General features: G+C 43.3%; 1 protein-coding gene across 10 annotated transcripts in view; it reads left to right on the top strand.

Annotated features, from left to right (window-relative positions):
* Positions 1–14,959, top strand: part of SHANK2 (SH3 and multiple ankyrin repeat domains 2) — a 672,686-nt gene that overhangs the window by 415,004 nt on the left and 242,723 nt on the right. The window lies entirely within an intron of this gene.

The following is a 14,959-nucleotide window of genomic DNA, read 5'->3' as shown; positions in this document are numbered from 1 at the left end:
TGCGTTTTTTCACCTATAGGAAACAATGGGTAAGTGCAAAAATGCAGCAAAGAAAGCAGGTATCAATTTTTTCTGTATTTGTGGAGCAACAACCTAAGAAAGTTAAATCTTAAAATGAAAAAACGTCTCTACGCTATATAGCGTGAACATGTACCTTACATCCAGATTTCCACTGGTGTAGGGAAGGTACTCACACAAGTTGGTGGAAAGAAGTCTCAAAAGTTTGTTGCAGCAAACCTCAAAACAGGGCGTCCCGGCCGGTGACTTACCAGATGATGTGGTTCGTGCCGCGTGTAGGGGCAGTCGGCGTGTGACGTCACTCATTGCTCGTGTACGGCGTACCAAAGGGTCGTACTTTCCATTACGCATTACGGAGTTACTGCTGTCACCTTCATCAGAGGGCACCGAGTATCTTCCGTATGCCAGTGGAAATCTGGATGTAAGGTATTTACCACAAGAATACCTATTTGTGTTACCAGTTTAACACCGTGCTTCGTTATTTGTAAAGCCACCGACCCAGGACTATTATATTATATTATATATATATTATATTATAGTCCAGGCTGCATAGAACTGACACAAGAGTAAATGCTACATTATTTTGTTGTCCTGTGGTAAGGCAACACGAAGATCAAAACTGTGGACGCCTACTGAACTGTATCTGTCAGCTGTGGCTAATAACTATTAAATAATTGTCCCTATAAAGCGTTTAACTAAAACCAACAAAAATTATTATATGGACAACTCCATTAACCATTTGTCTTGGTAAATAATGAACTGAGCCTGCCAACCGTGGTATTCACTTTATCAACTACGGCTATTGGATAACAAATTTTCATTGCGTGGGTATAATGTGTAACTATATGTGTTTGTTGTTTTGAATATATCCTTTTTTATTGCAATTTGCTATGTGTGACTAACAATTCAATTTATCAAGCAGGCATTTGCACAACTGATGGGGATTCGTGTAGATGGTATCTTATAGGACTAAATACCTCACATGTTCATACTATATAGCGCAGAGACGTTTTAAATTTTAATCTCATCAGTAATACACCACCAGGGGTGTTTTTTTGTCTTGTTCAGCTATATATATATATTATACACTGCTCAGAAAAGTTAACGGAACACTTAAACAACAGAATATAACTCCAAGTACATCAAACTTCTGTGAAATCAAACTGTCCACTTAGGAAGCAACACTGACGATCAATTTCACATGCTGTTGTGCAAATGAAATAGACAACAGATGGAAACTATTGGCAATTATCAACACACACTCAATAAAGCAGTAGTTCTGCAGGTGGGGACCACAGACCACATCTCAGCACCAATGCTTTCTGGCTGATGTTTTGGTCACTTTTGAATGCTGGTTGTGCTTTCACACTTGTAGTAGCATGAGATGGACTCTACAACCCACACAAGTGGCTCAGGTAGTGCAGCTCATCCAGGATGGCACATCAATGCGACCTGTGGCAAGAAGGTTTGCTGTATCTGTCAGCGTAGTGTCCAGAGGCTGGAGGTGCTACCAGAAGACAGGCCAGTACACCAGGAGACGTGGAGGGGGCCGTAGGAGGACATCAACCCAGCAGCAGGACCGCTACCTCAGCCTTTCTGCAAGGAGGAACAGGAGGAACACTGCCAGAGCCCTGCAAAATGACCTCCAGCAGGCCACAAATGTGCATGTGTCTGCACAAACGGTTAGAAACCGACTCCATGAGGATCGTCTAAGTGCCCGATGTCCACAGATGGGGGTTGTGCTCACAGCCCAACACCATGCAGGGCGCTTGGCAGTTGCCACAGAACAACAGGATTGGCAAATTCGACACTGGCACCCTGTGATCTTCACAGATGAAAGCAGGTTCACACTGAGCACATGTGACAGACATGACAGAGTCTGGAGATGCCGTGGAGAGCAATCTGCTGCCTGCAACATCCTTCAGCATGACCGGTTTGGCAGTGGGTCAGTAATGGTGTGGGGTGACATTTATTTGGAGGGCCACACAGCCCTCCATGTGCTCGCCAGAGGTAGCCTGACTGCCATTAGGTACCGAGATGAGATCCTCAGACCCCTTGTGAGACAATATGCTGGTGCGGTTGGCCCTGGGTTCTAATGCAGGACAATGCCAGACCTCATGTGGCTGGAGTGTGGCAGCAGTTCATGCAAGATGAAGGCATTGAAGCTATGGACTGGCCCGCCCGTTCCCCAGACCTGAATCCGATTAAACACATCTGGGACATCATGTCTCGCTCCATCCACCAACGTCACATTGCACCATAGACTGTCCAGGAGTTGGCGGATGCTTTAGTCCAGGTCTTGGAGGAGATCCCTCTGGAGACCGTCTGCCGCCTTATCAGGAGCATGCCCAGGCATTGTAGGGAGGTTATACAGGCACGTGGAGGCCAGACACACTACTGAGTGGCATTTCCACTGAAGTTGGATCAGCCTGTAACTTCATTTTCCACTTTGATTTTGAGCATCATTCCAACTCCATACCTCCGTGGGATATTAGTTGTGATTTACGTTGATCATTTTTAGGTTTTATTGTTCTCAATACATTCCACTATGTAATGAATAAAGATTTACAACTGGAAAATTTCATTCAGTGATATCTATGATGTGGGATTTTAGAGCTCCCTTTATTTTTTTGAGCATATGTACATATATATATATATATATATATATATATATATATATATATATATATATATATATATATATATATATATATCTTTGCACATGTATCCTTTTGCACGGGTAACCACATCTAAATTAAAGTTAAATCTTGTTTTTTTGGGGGGCCCCTAAACTTGCACAACAGACAACAAAAATGCATCAATAAAATTATATCATTATAATATTTTGATATTGAGTAGAATTAATTTCAGCCTATTGGTTTGGCCCTCCACAACAGTCACAGTATCTCATGTGGCCCCTCGGGAAAATTAATTTCCCACCCCTGATTTAAACCAATGATTTTGCTGACCAGGCTAGTTTTAATTTTATTTTCACCTTCCATTCCCTTCTTAGTCACCCTATGAATAAATTATTTTCATATGTTCATCACTCCATTATGACTTTTATAATCCTCTTCAAATCATCATTTAGGCTATCCAGGAATTTTTTTTTTTTATTATCAGTTGTTTTATACTAGCTATCATTGTCAAATTTGGACATATATTTAATATAATTTTGATATACTCCTATGACAATCTCTTCTCCTGTCCAATTTTAATCCTGTCGAGTTTTCATTCCTTGTCACTAGGGTTGAGCGAAACGGATCGTTCATTTTCATAAGTCGCCGACTTTTGGCAAAGTCGGCATCTCATGAAACCCGACCCGATCCCTGTGTGGAGTCGGCCATGCGGTACGCGATCTTGGCGCCAAAGTCGCGTTTCGTATGATGCGTTTAGCGCCATTTTTTCAGCCAATGAAGGAGTGTGGGCAGAGTGATGACATAGGGGTTAGGGGCGTGCACGGCTATCATCATTTTATCGCTTGTGCGCAGTGGGGATTTGCAATGTGTAACACGAGATTTTCTGTGCTGGGACGGAGGGGAATATGGGGACGGAGGGGGGAGAGAGAGAGAGAGAGAAAAAAATATATATATATCCCTATTGACGTGCATAGGGTTTCGTGTTCCGGCCGATCCTCGACTTTTCGCAGTGATCGGCTGATTTCGCCCGACTCGACTTTTCAAAAAGTCGGGTTTCGCGAAACATGACTCGACCCTAAAAAGGTCAAAGTCGCTCAACCCTACTTGTCACCTTTTATTTTAATTAACCCCTTTATGTCAATAGACGTACTATTCCGTCCATGTGGGGTGGGCCCTACTTAGTAATAGTATCATAGGCGATCGGCCGCGCTCACGGGGGGAGCGTGGCCGATCGCCGCCGGGTGTCAGCTGATTATTACAGCTGACATCCGGCACTATGTAACAGGAGCGGTCACTGAACGCTCCTGGCACATTAACCCCCGGCACACTGCGATCAAAGATGATCGCAGTGTTCCGGCGGCACATGGAAGCATCGTGCAGGGAGGGATGTGATTGCGTTGCTCCGAGGGTCTCCTACCTCCTCCCTGCAGGCCGCGGATCCAAAATGGCCGCGGGGGGCCTTCCGGGTCCTGCAGGGAGGTGGCTTGCAAGCGCCTGCTCAGAGCAGGCGCCGGCAAGCCTCCTTCAGTGCCTGTGTGATTGCTGATCTGACACCGTGCACTGCAAAGTTTCAGATCAGCTATGTGTCACTGTAAAATGATGTCCCCCCCTGGGGCAATGTTACAAAGTAAAAAAGAAATATTTACACGTGTAAAAAATAAAAAATATTGTTCCAATAAATACATTTCTTTGTCTAAATAAAAAAAACAAAAACAATAAAAGTACACATATTTAGTATCGCCGCGTCCATAACGACCCGACCTATAACATTGACCCACTAGTTAACCCCTTCAGTGATCAACGTAAAAAAAACCGAGGCAAAAAACAACGCTTTATTATCATACCGCCAAACAAAAAGTGGAATAACACGCGATCAAAATGACGGATATAAATAACCATGATACTGTTGAAAACGTCATCTTGTCCCACAAAAAACGAGCCGCCATACAGCGTCATCAACAAAAAAATTAAAACGTTCTCAGAATAAAGCGATTCAAAAATAATTATTTTTAATATAGAATAGATTTTATCGTATAAAAGCGCCAAAACATAAAAAATTATATAAATGAGGTATCCATGTAATCGTACTGACCTGAAGAATAAAACTGCTTTATCAATTTTATCAAACATGGAACAGTATAAATGCCCCCCCCCCAAAAAAAAAAGAAATTAATGAATTGCTGGTTGCTGTTCATTCTGCCTCACAAAAATCGGAATAAAAAGCGATAAAAAAATTTAACGTTCCCGAAAATGGTACCAATAAAAACGTCAACTCGTTTCGCAAAAAACAAGACCTCACATGACTCTGTGGACCAAAATATGGAAAAATTATAGATCTCAAAATGTGGAGATGCAAAAACTATTTTTTGCAATAAAAAACGTCTTTTAGTGTGTGACAGCTGCCAATCAAAAATCCGCTAAAAAAATCCGCTATAAAAGTAAATCAAATCCCACTTCATCACCCCCTTAGTTAGGGAAAAATAATAAAATTAAAAAAATGTATTTCCATTTTCCCATTAGGGTTAGGGTTAGGGTTGGGGCTACAGTTAGGGTTAGGGTTGGGGCTAAAGTTAGGGTTGGGGCTAAAGTTAGGGTTGGGGCTACAGTTATGGTTATGGTTGGGGCTACAGTTAGGGTTAGGGTTGGGGCTAAAGTTAGGGTTGGGGCTAAAGTTAGGATTGGGGCTAAAGTTAGGGTTGGGGCTACAGTTAGGGTTATGGTTGGGGCTAAAGTTAGGGTTGGGGCTAAAGTTAGGGTTGGGGCTACAGTTAGGGTTGGGGCTAAAGTTAGGGTTAGGATTACATTTACGGTTGGGATTAGGGTTAGGGGTGTGGTTAGGGTTATGGTTGGGATTAGGGTTAGAAGTGTGTTGGAGTTAGGGGTGTGGTTAGGGTTGGGATTAGGGTTAGGGGTGTGTTGGGGTTAGGATGTGGTTGGGATTAGGGTTAAGGGTGTACTTGGGTTAGGGTTTCAGTTAGAATTGGGGGGTTTCCACTGTTTAGGCACATCAGGGTCTCTCCAAACGCGACATGGCATCCGATCTCAATTCCAACCAATTCTGCGTTGAAACAGTAAAGCAGTGCTCCTTCCCTTCCGAGCTCTCCCATGTGCCAAAACAGGGGTTTACCCCAACATATGGGATATCAGTGTACTCAGGACAAATTGGGCAACAACTTTTGGGGTCCAATTTCTCTGGTTACCCTTGGGAAAATAAAAATTTGGGAGGCTAAAAAATCATTTTTGTGGGAAAAAAATTATTTTTTATTTTCACGGCTCTGCGTTATAAACTAGTGAAACACTTGGGGGTTCAAAGTTCTCACAACACATCTAGATAAGTTCCTTGAGGGGTCTAGTTTCCAATATGGGGTCACTTGTGGGGGTTTCTACTGTTTAGGTACATCAGGGGCTCTGCAAACGTAATGTGACGCCTGCAGACCATTCCATCTGAGTCTGCATTCCAAACGGCTCTCCTTCCCTTCCAAGTTCTGCCATGTGCTCAAACAGTAGTTTTCTCCCACATATGGCGTATCCGCGTACTCGGGACAAATTGAACAACAACTTTTGGGGTCCAATTTCTCCTGTTACCCTTGGGAAAATACAAAACTGGGAGCGAAAAAATTTTTGTGGAAAAAAAAATAATTTTTATTTTCACGGCTCTGCGTTATAAACTATAGTGAAACACTTTGGGGTTAAAAGTGCTCACCACTAGTGTTGAGCATTCCGATACTGCAAGTATCGGGTATCGGCCGATACTTGCTGTATCGGAATTCCGATACCGAGATCCGATATTTTTGTGATATCGGGTATCGGTATCGAAACAACATTAATGTAAAAATGTGTAAAAGAGAGAATTAAAATAAAAAATATTGCTATACTCACCTCTCCGACGCAGCCTGCACCTTACCGAGGGAAGCGGCAGCGTTCTTTGTTTAAAATTCGCGCTTTTCTTTCCTTTACGTGAGTCCCGGCTTGTGATTGGTTGCGTGCCGCCCATGTGACCGGGACGCAACCAATCACAGCAAGCCGTGACGTAATTTCAGGTCCTTCAGGATTTTAAAATTACGTTCCGGCGTTGTGATTGGTTGCGTCGCAGTCACATGGGCGACGCAACCAATCACAGCAAGCCGTGACGTAATTTCAGGTCCTTAAGGATTTTAAAATTACGTCCCGGCTTTGTGATTGGTTGCGTCGCAGTCACATGGGAGACGCAACCAATCACAAGCCGTGACGTCACGGGAGGCTGGACACGCGCGCATTTTAAAATGGGCGCGTGTCCAGCCTCCCGTGACGTCCCGGCTTGTGATTGGTTGCGCCGCGATCAACCAATCACAAGCCGGGAGGCTGGACACGCGCGCATTTTAAAATTTTAAAATGCGCGCGTGTCCAGCCTCCCGGCTTGTGATTGGTTGACCGCGGCGCACAAAATGAGTGAGGATGAACTAAACCAAACAAGGGGAAACTGCCAATGTTGTCAAAACATCAATTGTTGCATAATAAGTTTGGTCGAATTTGCAGGATGTGTCTCACATTCCCATGTATCACCTCTCAGCTGATGTATTATACAAGCCTCCCGGCTTGTGATTGGTTGACCGCGGCGCAACCAATCACAAGCCGGGACGTCACGGGAGGCTGGACACGCGCCCATTTTAAAAAGCGTGCGTGTCCAGCCTCCCGTGACGTCACGGCTTGTGATTGGTTAATGGCGGCCATGTTGCCGGGACGCGGACCAATCACAGCAAGCCGTGACGTAATTTCGTCTCGGCTTGCTGTGATTGGTCCGCGTCCCGGCAACATGGCCGCCCTGACCAATCACAAGCCGGGACTTCACGTAACCAAGTAATAGCGCGAATTTTAAACAAACAACGCTGCCGGTTCCCTCGCTGAGGTCCAGGCTGCGTCGGAGAGGTGAGTATAGCGATACTTTTTATTTTAATTCTTTCTTTTACACATTAATATGGTTCCCAGGGCCTGAAGGAGAGTTTCCTCTCCTTCAGACCCTGGGAACCATCAGGAATACCGTCCGATACTTGAGTCCCATTGACTTGTATTGGTATCGGGTATCGGTATCGGATTGGATCCGATACTTTGCCGGTATCGGCCGATACTTTCCGATACCGATACTTTCAAGTATCGGACGGTATCGCTCAACACTACTCACCACACATCTAGATAAGTTCCTGAGGGGGTCTACTTTCCAAAATGGTGTCACTTGTGGGGGGTTTCAATGTTTAGGCACATCAGGGGCTTTCCAAACGTGACATGGCGTCCCATCTCAATTCCAGTCAATTTTGAATTGGAAAGTGAAACTGCACTCCTTCCCTTCCGAGCTCTGCCATGCACCCAACCAGTGGTTTACCCCTACAAATGGGGTATCAGCGTACTCAGGACAAATTGCACAACAACTTTTCGGGTCCAATTTCTTCTGATACCCATGGGAAAATAAATAATTGGGGGCGAAAATATCATTTTTGTGAAAAAATATGATTTTTTATTTTTACGGCTCTACATTATAAACTTCTGTGTGAAGCACTTGGTGGGTCAAAGTGCTCACCACACATCTAGATACGTTCCTTAGGTTCTACTTTCCAAAATGGTGTCACTTGTGGGGGGTTTCAGTATTTAGGCACATCAGGGGCTCTCCAAACGCAACATGGCATCCTATCTCAATTCCAGTCAATTTTGCATTGAAAAGTCAAATGGCGCTCCTTCCCTTCTGAGCTCTGCCATGCGCCCAAACAATTTTTTACCCCCACATATGGGGTATCAGCATACTCAGAACAAATTGTACAACAACTTTTGTGGTCCAATTTCTCCTGTTACTCTTGGTAAAATAAAACAAATTGGAGCTAAAATATTTTTTTTGTGAAAAAAAGTTAAATGTTATTTTTTTTTTAAACATTCCAAAAATTCGTGTGAAACACCTGAAGGGTTAATAAACTTCTTGAATGTGGTTTTGAGCACCTTGAGGGGTGCAGTTTTTAGAATGGTGTCACACTTGGGTATTTTCTATCATATAGACCCCTCAAAGTGACTTCAAATGTGATGTTGTCCCTAAAAAAAATGGTGTTGTAAAAATGAGAAATTGCTGGTCAACTTTTAACCCTTATAACTCCGTAACAAAAAAAAAATGTTGGTTCCAAAATTGTGCTGATGTAAAGTAGGCATGTGGGAAATGTTACTTATTAAGTATTTTGTGTGAAATACAGTATAGACCAAAAGTTTGGACACACCTTCTCATTTAAAGATTTTTCTGTATTTTCATTATATACTTAACAAAAAAGTGTGAAACAACTGAAATTATGTCTTATATTCTAGGTTCTTCAAAGTAGCCACCTTTTGCTTTGATGACTGCTTTGCACACTCTTGGCATTCTCTTGATGAGCTTCAAGAGGTAGTCACCAGGAATGGTCTTCCAACAATCTTGAAAGAGTTCCCAGAGATGCTTAGCACTTGTTGGCCCTTTTGCCTTCACTCTGCGGTCCAGCTCACCCCAAACCATCTCGATTGGTTCAGGTCTGCTGACTGTGGAGGCCAGGACATCTGACGTAGCACCCCATCACTCTCCTTCTTGGTCAAATAGCCCTTACACAGCCTGGAGGTGTGTTTGGAGTCCTTGTCCTGTTGAAAAATAAATGATGGTCCAACTAAACGCAAACCGGATGAAATAGCATGCCGCTGCAAGATGCTGTGGTAGCCATGCTGGTTCAGTATGCCTTCAATTTTGAATAAATCCCCATCAGTGTCACCAGCAAAGCAGCCCCACACCATGACACCTCCTCCATGCTTCACGGTGGGAACCAGGCATGTAGAGTCCATCCGTTCACCTTTTCTGTGTCGCACAAAGACACGGTGGTTGGAACCAAAGATCTCAAATTTGGACTCATCAGACCAAAGCACAGATTTCCACTCGTCTAATGTCCATTCCTTGTGTTCTTTAGCCCATACAAGTCTCTTCTGCTTGTTGCCTGTCCTTAGCAGTGGTTTCCTAGCAGCTATTTTACCATGAAGGCCTGCTGCACAAAGTCTCCTCTTAACAGTTGTTGTAGAAATGTGTCTGCTGCTTGAACTCTGTGTGGCATTGACCTGGTCTCTAATCTGAGCTGCTGTTAACCTGCGATTTCTGAGGCTGGTGACTCGGATAAACTTATCCTCAGAAGCAGAGGTGACTCTTGGTCTTCCTTTCCTGGGGCGGTCCTCATGTGAGCCAGTTTCTTTGTAGCGCTTGATGGTTTTTTCCACTGCACTTGGGGACACTTTCAAAGTTTGCCCAATTTTTCTGACTGACTGACCTTCATTTCTTAAAGTAATGGTGGCCACTCGTTTTTCTTTACTTAGCTGCTTTTTTCCATAATACAAATTCTAACAGTCTATTCAGTAGGACTATCAGCTGTGTATCCATCAGACTTCTGCACAACACAACTGATGGTCCCAACCCCATTTATAAGGCAAGAAATCCCACTTATTAAACCTGACAGGGCACACCTGTGAATTGAAAACCATTCCCGGTGACTAGCTCTTGAAGCTCATCAAGAGAATGCCAAGATGTTCAAAGCAGTCATCAAACCAAAAGGTGGCTACTTTTAAGAACCTAGAATATAAGACATAATTTCAGTTGTGTCACACTTTTTTGTTAAGTATATAATTCCACATGTGTTAATTCATAGTTTTGATGCCTTCAGTGTGAATGTACAATTTTCATAGTCATGAAAATACAGAAAAATCTTTAAATGAGAAGGTGTGTCCAAACTTTTGGTCTGTACTGTATCTCTGTGATTTAAGGGCATAAAAATTAAAAGTTGCAAAATTGCGACATTTTTGCCAAATTTCCGTTTTTTTCACAAATAAACGCAGGTAATATCAATGAAATTTTACCAGTGTCATGAAGTACAATATGTCACGAGAAAACAATGTCAGAATCACCGGGATCCGTTGAAGCGTTCCAGAGTTATAACCTCATAAAGGGACAGTGGTCAGATTTGTAAAAATTGGCCCGGTCATTAACGTGCAAACCACCCTTCGGGGTAAAGAGGTTAAATAAAAATTAGAATTTTATACATACATAGTTGTGTTTCATATTTTTAGGTTCAAAACTCAGTGGTCTGCCAATGTCTTAGGTTAACTATTCCCGACCAATTGAACCCCCCCCCACACACACATTTACATTTGTAATTGTGTATTTTCTCATGAACTCATGTGAACAGTTTTGTTTAGCATAGTCACTGTTTTTTCAGACATAAAAATCTTTTTCAACTAAATTTGATCAAATTGCCCTTTTTCCTAAATGTTTTTATGGTTTCACACATGTCTTACATTGGTGACCTAACACCTTGCACTGTGCATTCTTCTGTTGTGGAAGCAAAGCTGAACTTTAGGATCCTAAAAAAACGCAGCAAAACCTGCTTTTTGTAAGCAGCTTTTTTATGTCAAGAGAGCAGGTTTTTCCTACAGAAAAAATAAAAAGCATCAAAAACGCAGCGTGTGAATATAGCCTAATTGTTCCCTTTTTTTCGGGCAGCTTGATTTTATTTGATAAATATGCAGTCTGCAAGTCACTTGCAAAAATTATGTTGCCTTAGCACATAAAAAATATCTCTTTAAAGATCTGGCCATTAAATTCAATCTGTCTCTAGCAGGAGAAATGACAGGAATTATTGCAAATATTGGGGGTGGGTCTTTGTCTCTTTACAGAAAATGGAGGCTGGTGTTTGTCTCTCTACAGGAAGTGGGGGGGCGAGTCTTTGTCTCTCTACAGTAAGTGGGGGCGGGTCTTTGTCTCTCTACAGTAAGTGGGGGCGGGTCTTTGTCTCTACAGTAAGTGGGGGTGGGTCTTTGTCTCTACAGTAAGTGGGGGCAGGTCTTTGTCTCTCTACAGTAAGTGGGGGCGTGTAATAATTATAGGGGATAACCCAGGAGACTCTTTGCGTGGAACAAGACAACTACAGGACACAGTTTTATAAGTGGTGATTCAAACAGGTGCAGAGACAAACTCAAGTCCACAACACTTGGTGTAAATATGAAATGCAGCTTAGCAGTCTGTAGGGAACTTCAGAGGAAAATGTAATCACGCAGAAAGTCTATGAAGCACAGTTATTCTTGAGGATACTTGACACGAATAAGTCCTTGTTTTAGTCCAAACACAGATAGATATGCTTATAAGGCAGTTCAAGCAATGTCTTATCTTAACCAGGAAGGCTGGGTGATAATCTCAGGTTTAAGCAGAGCAGCAACAGCTTACATGTCCAGCAAATGCAGATGGAAGTAAACACGAGCAGCAGATGAAGGAGGATTACTGGAAACTGGTGTATGCAGCAGGAACTAGAGCAGAGTAGCAGGATCACCACACAGGTTCACAGGAGCAGGTCTATAGCCAGGGAGTCACCAGAGTCAGGAGCTGGATGCAAGGCAGAATACTCTAGCACAGACTGAAGGCTGGGGTGGAGTTTTATAGCAGGAAGACACAGTGCACATGAGACCAAAGACGCCATCTTGGAAAAGGGCAGTATTGCACAAAAGGTAATAAAAATGTTCAGAGTCCTGACAGGGCGGGTCTTTGTCTCTCTACAGTAAGTGGGGGCGGGTCTTTGTCTCTCTACAGTAAGTGGGGCGAGTCTTTCTCTCTACAGTAAGTGGGGGCAGGTCTTTTTCTCTCTACAGTAAGTGGGGGCAGTTCTTTGTCTCTACAGTAAGTGGGGGCGAGTCTTTGTCTCTACAGTAAGTGGAGGTGGGTCTTTTTCTCTTCAGTAATTGGGATGGGTCTTTTTCTCTCTACAGTAAGTGGGGCGGGTCTTTGTCTCTCTACAGTAAGTGGGATCGGGTCTTTGTCTCTCTACAGTAAGTGGGGCGTTTCTTTCTCTCTACAGTAAGTGGGGGCAGGTCTTTGTCTCTCTACAGTAAGTGGGGGCGAGTCTATGTCTCTCTACAGTAAGCGGAGGTGGGTCTTTTTCTCTACAGTAAGTGGGGGTGGGTCTTTTTCTCTACAGTAATTGGGGTGGGTCTTTTTCTTTCTACAGTAAGTGGGGGCGGGTCTTTGTCTCTTTACAGTAAGTGGGGCAAGTATTTCTACAGTAAGTGGGGGCAGGCCTTTGTCTCTCTACAGTAAGTGGGGGCAGGTCTTTGTCTCTATACAGTAAGTGGGGGCAGTTTTGTCTCTCTACAGTAAGTGGGGGTGGGTCGTTTTCTCTACAATAAGTGGGGGTGGGTTTTTTTCTCTCTACAGTAAGTAGGGGCAAGTCTTTGTCTCTCTACAGTAATTGGAGGCGGGTCTTTTTCTCTACAGTAAGTGGGGGCGGGTCTTTTTCTCTACAGTAAGTGGGGGCGGATCTTTGTCTCTACTGTAAGTGGAGGTGGGTCTTTATCTCCCTACAGTAAGTGGGGGCGGGTCTTTTTCGCTCTACAGTAAGCTGGGGCAGGTCTTTGTCTCTACAGTAAGTGTCGGCGAGTCAGTCTCTGTACAGTAAGTGGAGGTGGGTCTTTATCTCTCTACAGTAAGTGAGTCCAGGTTTATGGCTACAGGGAAAAGGATCATATCTTTCTATAAAAAGTTGGGGGCGAGTTTTTGTCTCTACTCAGGGGGTAGCGATGGATTGTCACCTTTACAGGAAGAAGGGGCAGGTCTTTGTTCCCATGCAGTAAACAGGGTTGTCCTTTCTGTCTCTGCTCTTCCTCTCCCATCTGGTCATACTGGATACATGTTTATCAGAGACACAGGCTTTCAGTTTGTGACATGCACACCATTGGACAATGTCAGGAGAAATAGGTGAGGTAAAGAAATTCCAAGTATATACAGTGCCTTGTGAAAGTATTCGGCTCCCTGGAACTTTTCAACCTTTTCCTGCATACCATGCTTCAAACATAAAGATACCAATTTTGGTGAAGAATCAACAACAAGTGGAACCCAGTTGTGAAGTTGAACGAAATTTGTTGGTTATTTTAAATTTTTGTGGAAAATCAAAAACTGAAAAGTGGGGCGTGCAATATTAGTAGGCCAAAAATTCACCAAAATTCATCATTATTCACCAAAAATTTACATTTGGTATCTTTATGTTTGAAGCATAATATGTGGGAAAAGGTTGAAAAGTTCCAGGGAGCCGAATACTTTCGCAAGGCACTGTATAGTGCTGGAAAAATGCTGATGAAAAGGAATCGCCCACTGCAAAAGGGAGTATATAGCAACTTACCGGGCATGAGAATGGGGACAGTTCCTGGAAATCCTAGATTAGTATATGCACCAAAAACAGTTTTATTTTGTTGTGGGAGGATGGGGGCAGTGAGACATGTAGAGCTGGCCGTGGTGCTTCAGAGTGACCTTTAGTATTTCCCAAGCACAGCTCTGGAACTTTAGTGGTGTCGATGCCTGGTGCTGCAGCTTAGCCCCTTTAACCTGAATAAGAAAAAAATATTGAACATGCAGAGTTTTGCCAGGCAGACAATGAGGGCCTCCATCAATCAGCGAGTTGTGGGGTTGTTACTCCTTGACTGGAGTACACGGGCAGGTAAGATGCACCACTCTAGGAATTGTGTCTCCTAATTGATTGCTCGTTGCCAGTGGCATTTTTATAACGTATCACTCCCCAGGTGTAACATTTTAATTCTCGAGTTTTTACCTTTAGTGTAGCTTAAGGACTCGAAAAATGCTACACATGTGACAAAATAAATGGTAAAAAGGCACTTGGGAAAAAAGAAGACTGTAAAGAAGTATATTTGAAGGAAGCCTATGTTATTCCCATGTAACTAATTAATTGTGAGGGAATCTGACTCCTGAGATCCCCAGTGATTCTGACATTGAAGGGACCTCTACCCCCTGTAAAGTGGGTTTCCCGGTCACTGGGCTACGCAGGGAGCTGCGACTGGTGAAGTTTTCTTATTCACATTTACACAGGCTGATGCACTCGTAAATTATTTGCATGGGGGTATTTTTACCCCCTGTAGTATCCAAACGCCACTATATTTTTCTGTGCCATGTTGTTCACTAGGTATACACTCTTGTTACTTTAAAGGGAAACTGTCATATGGTTTTGTCACCTAATCTCAGAGCAGCATAATGTAGAGACAGAGACCCTGATTCTTGCAGTGTGTCACTTACTGGGCTGTTTGCTGTAGTTTTGATAAACTCGCAGCATGGCGATTATCCCTAGAGAACTAGTAAACCTGCAGACATGTCATCCTCCATATTCATGAATTATGTATAACCCCGCCACCAACACTGATTGGAAGCTTTGTGCCTATGCACAGGGTACACAGAGAGCTGCCAAGCAGAGGTGTGGGTGGGGTTATACAGAGCTCAGCATTCAGAGAACTGCTAG

The sequence above is a fragment of the Ranitomeya variabilis genome, chromosome 2 (assembly GCF_051348905.1).
Source record: "Ranitomeya variabilis isolate aRanVar5 chromosome 2, aRanVar5.hap1, whole genome shotgun sequence".
In the NCBI taxonomy this organism is placed as follows: domain Eukaryota; kingdom Metazoa; phylum Chordata; class Amphibia; order Anura; family Dendrobatidae; genus Ranitomeya; species Ranitomeya variabilis.
The sequence above is the reverse complement of the archived record's forward strand: the minus strand, read 5'-3'. Positions and strand labels throughout refer to the sequence as shown.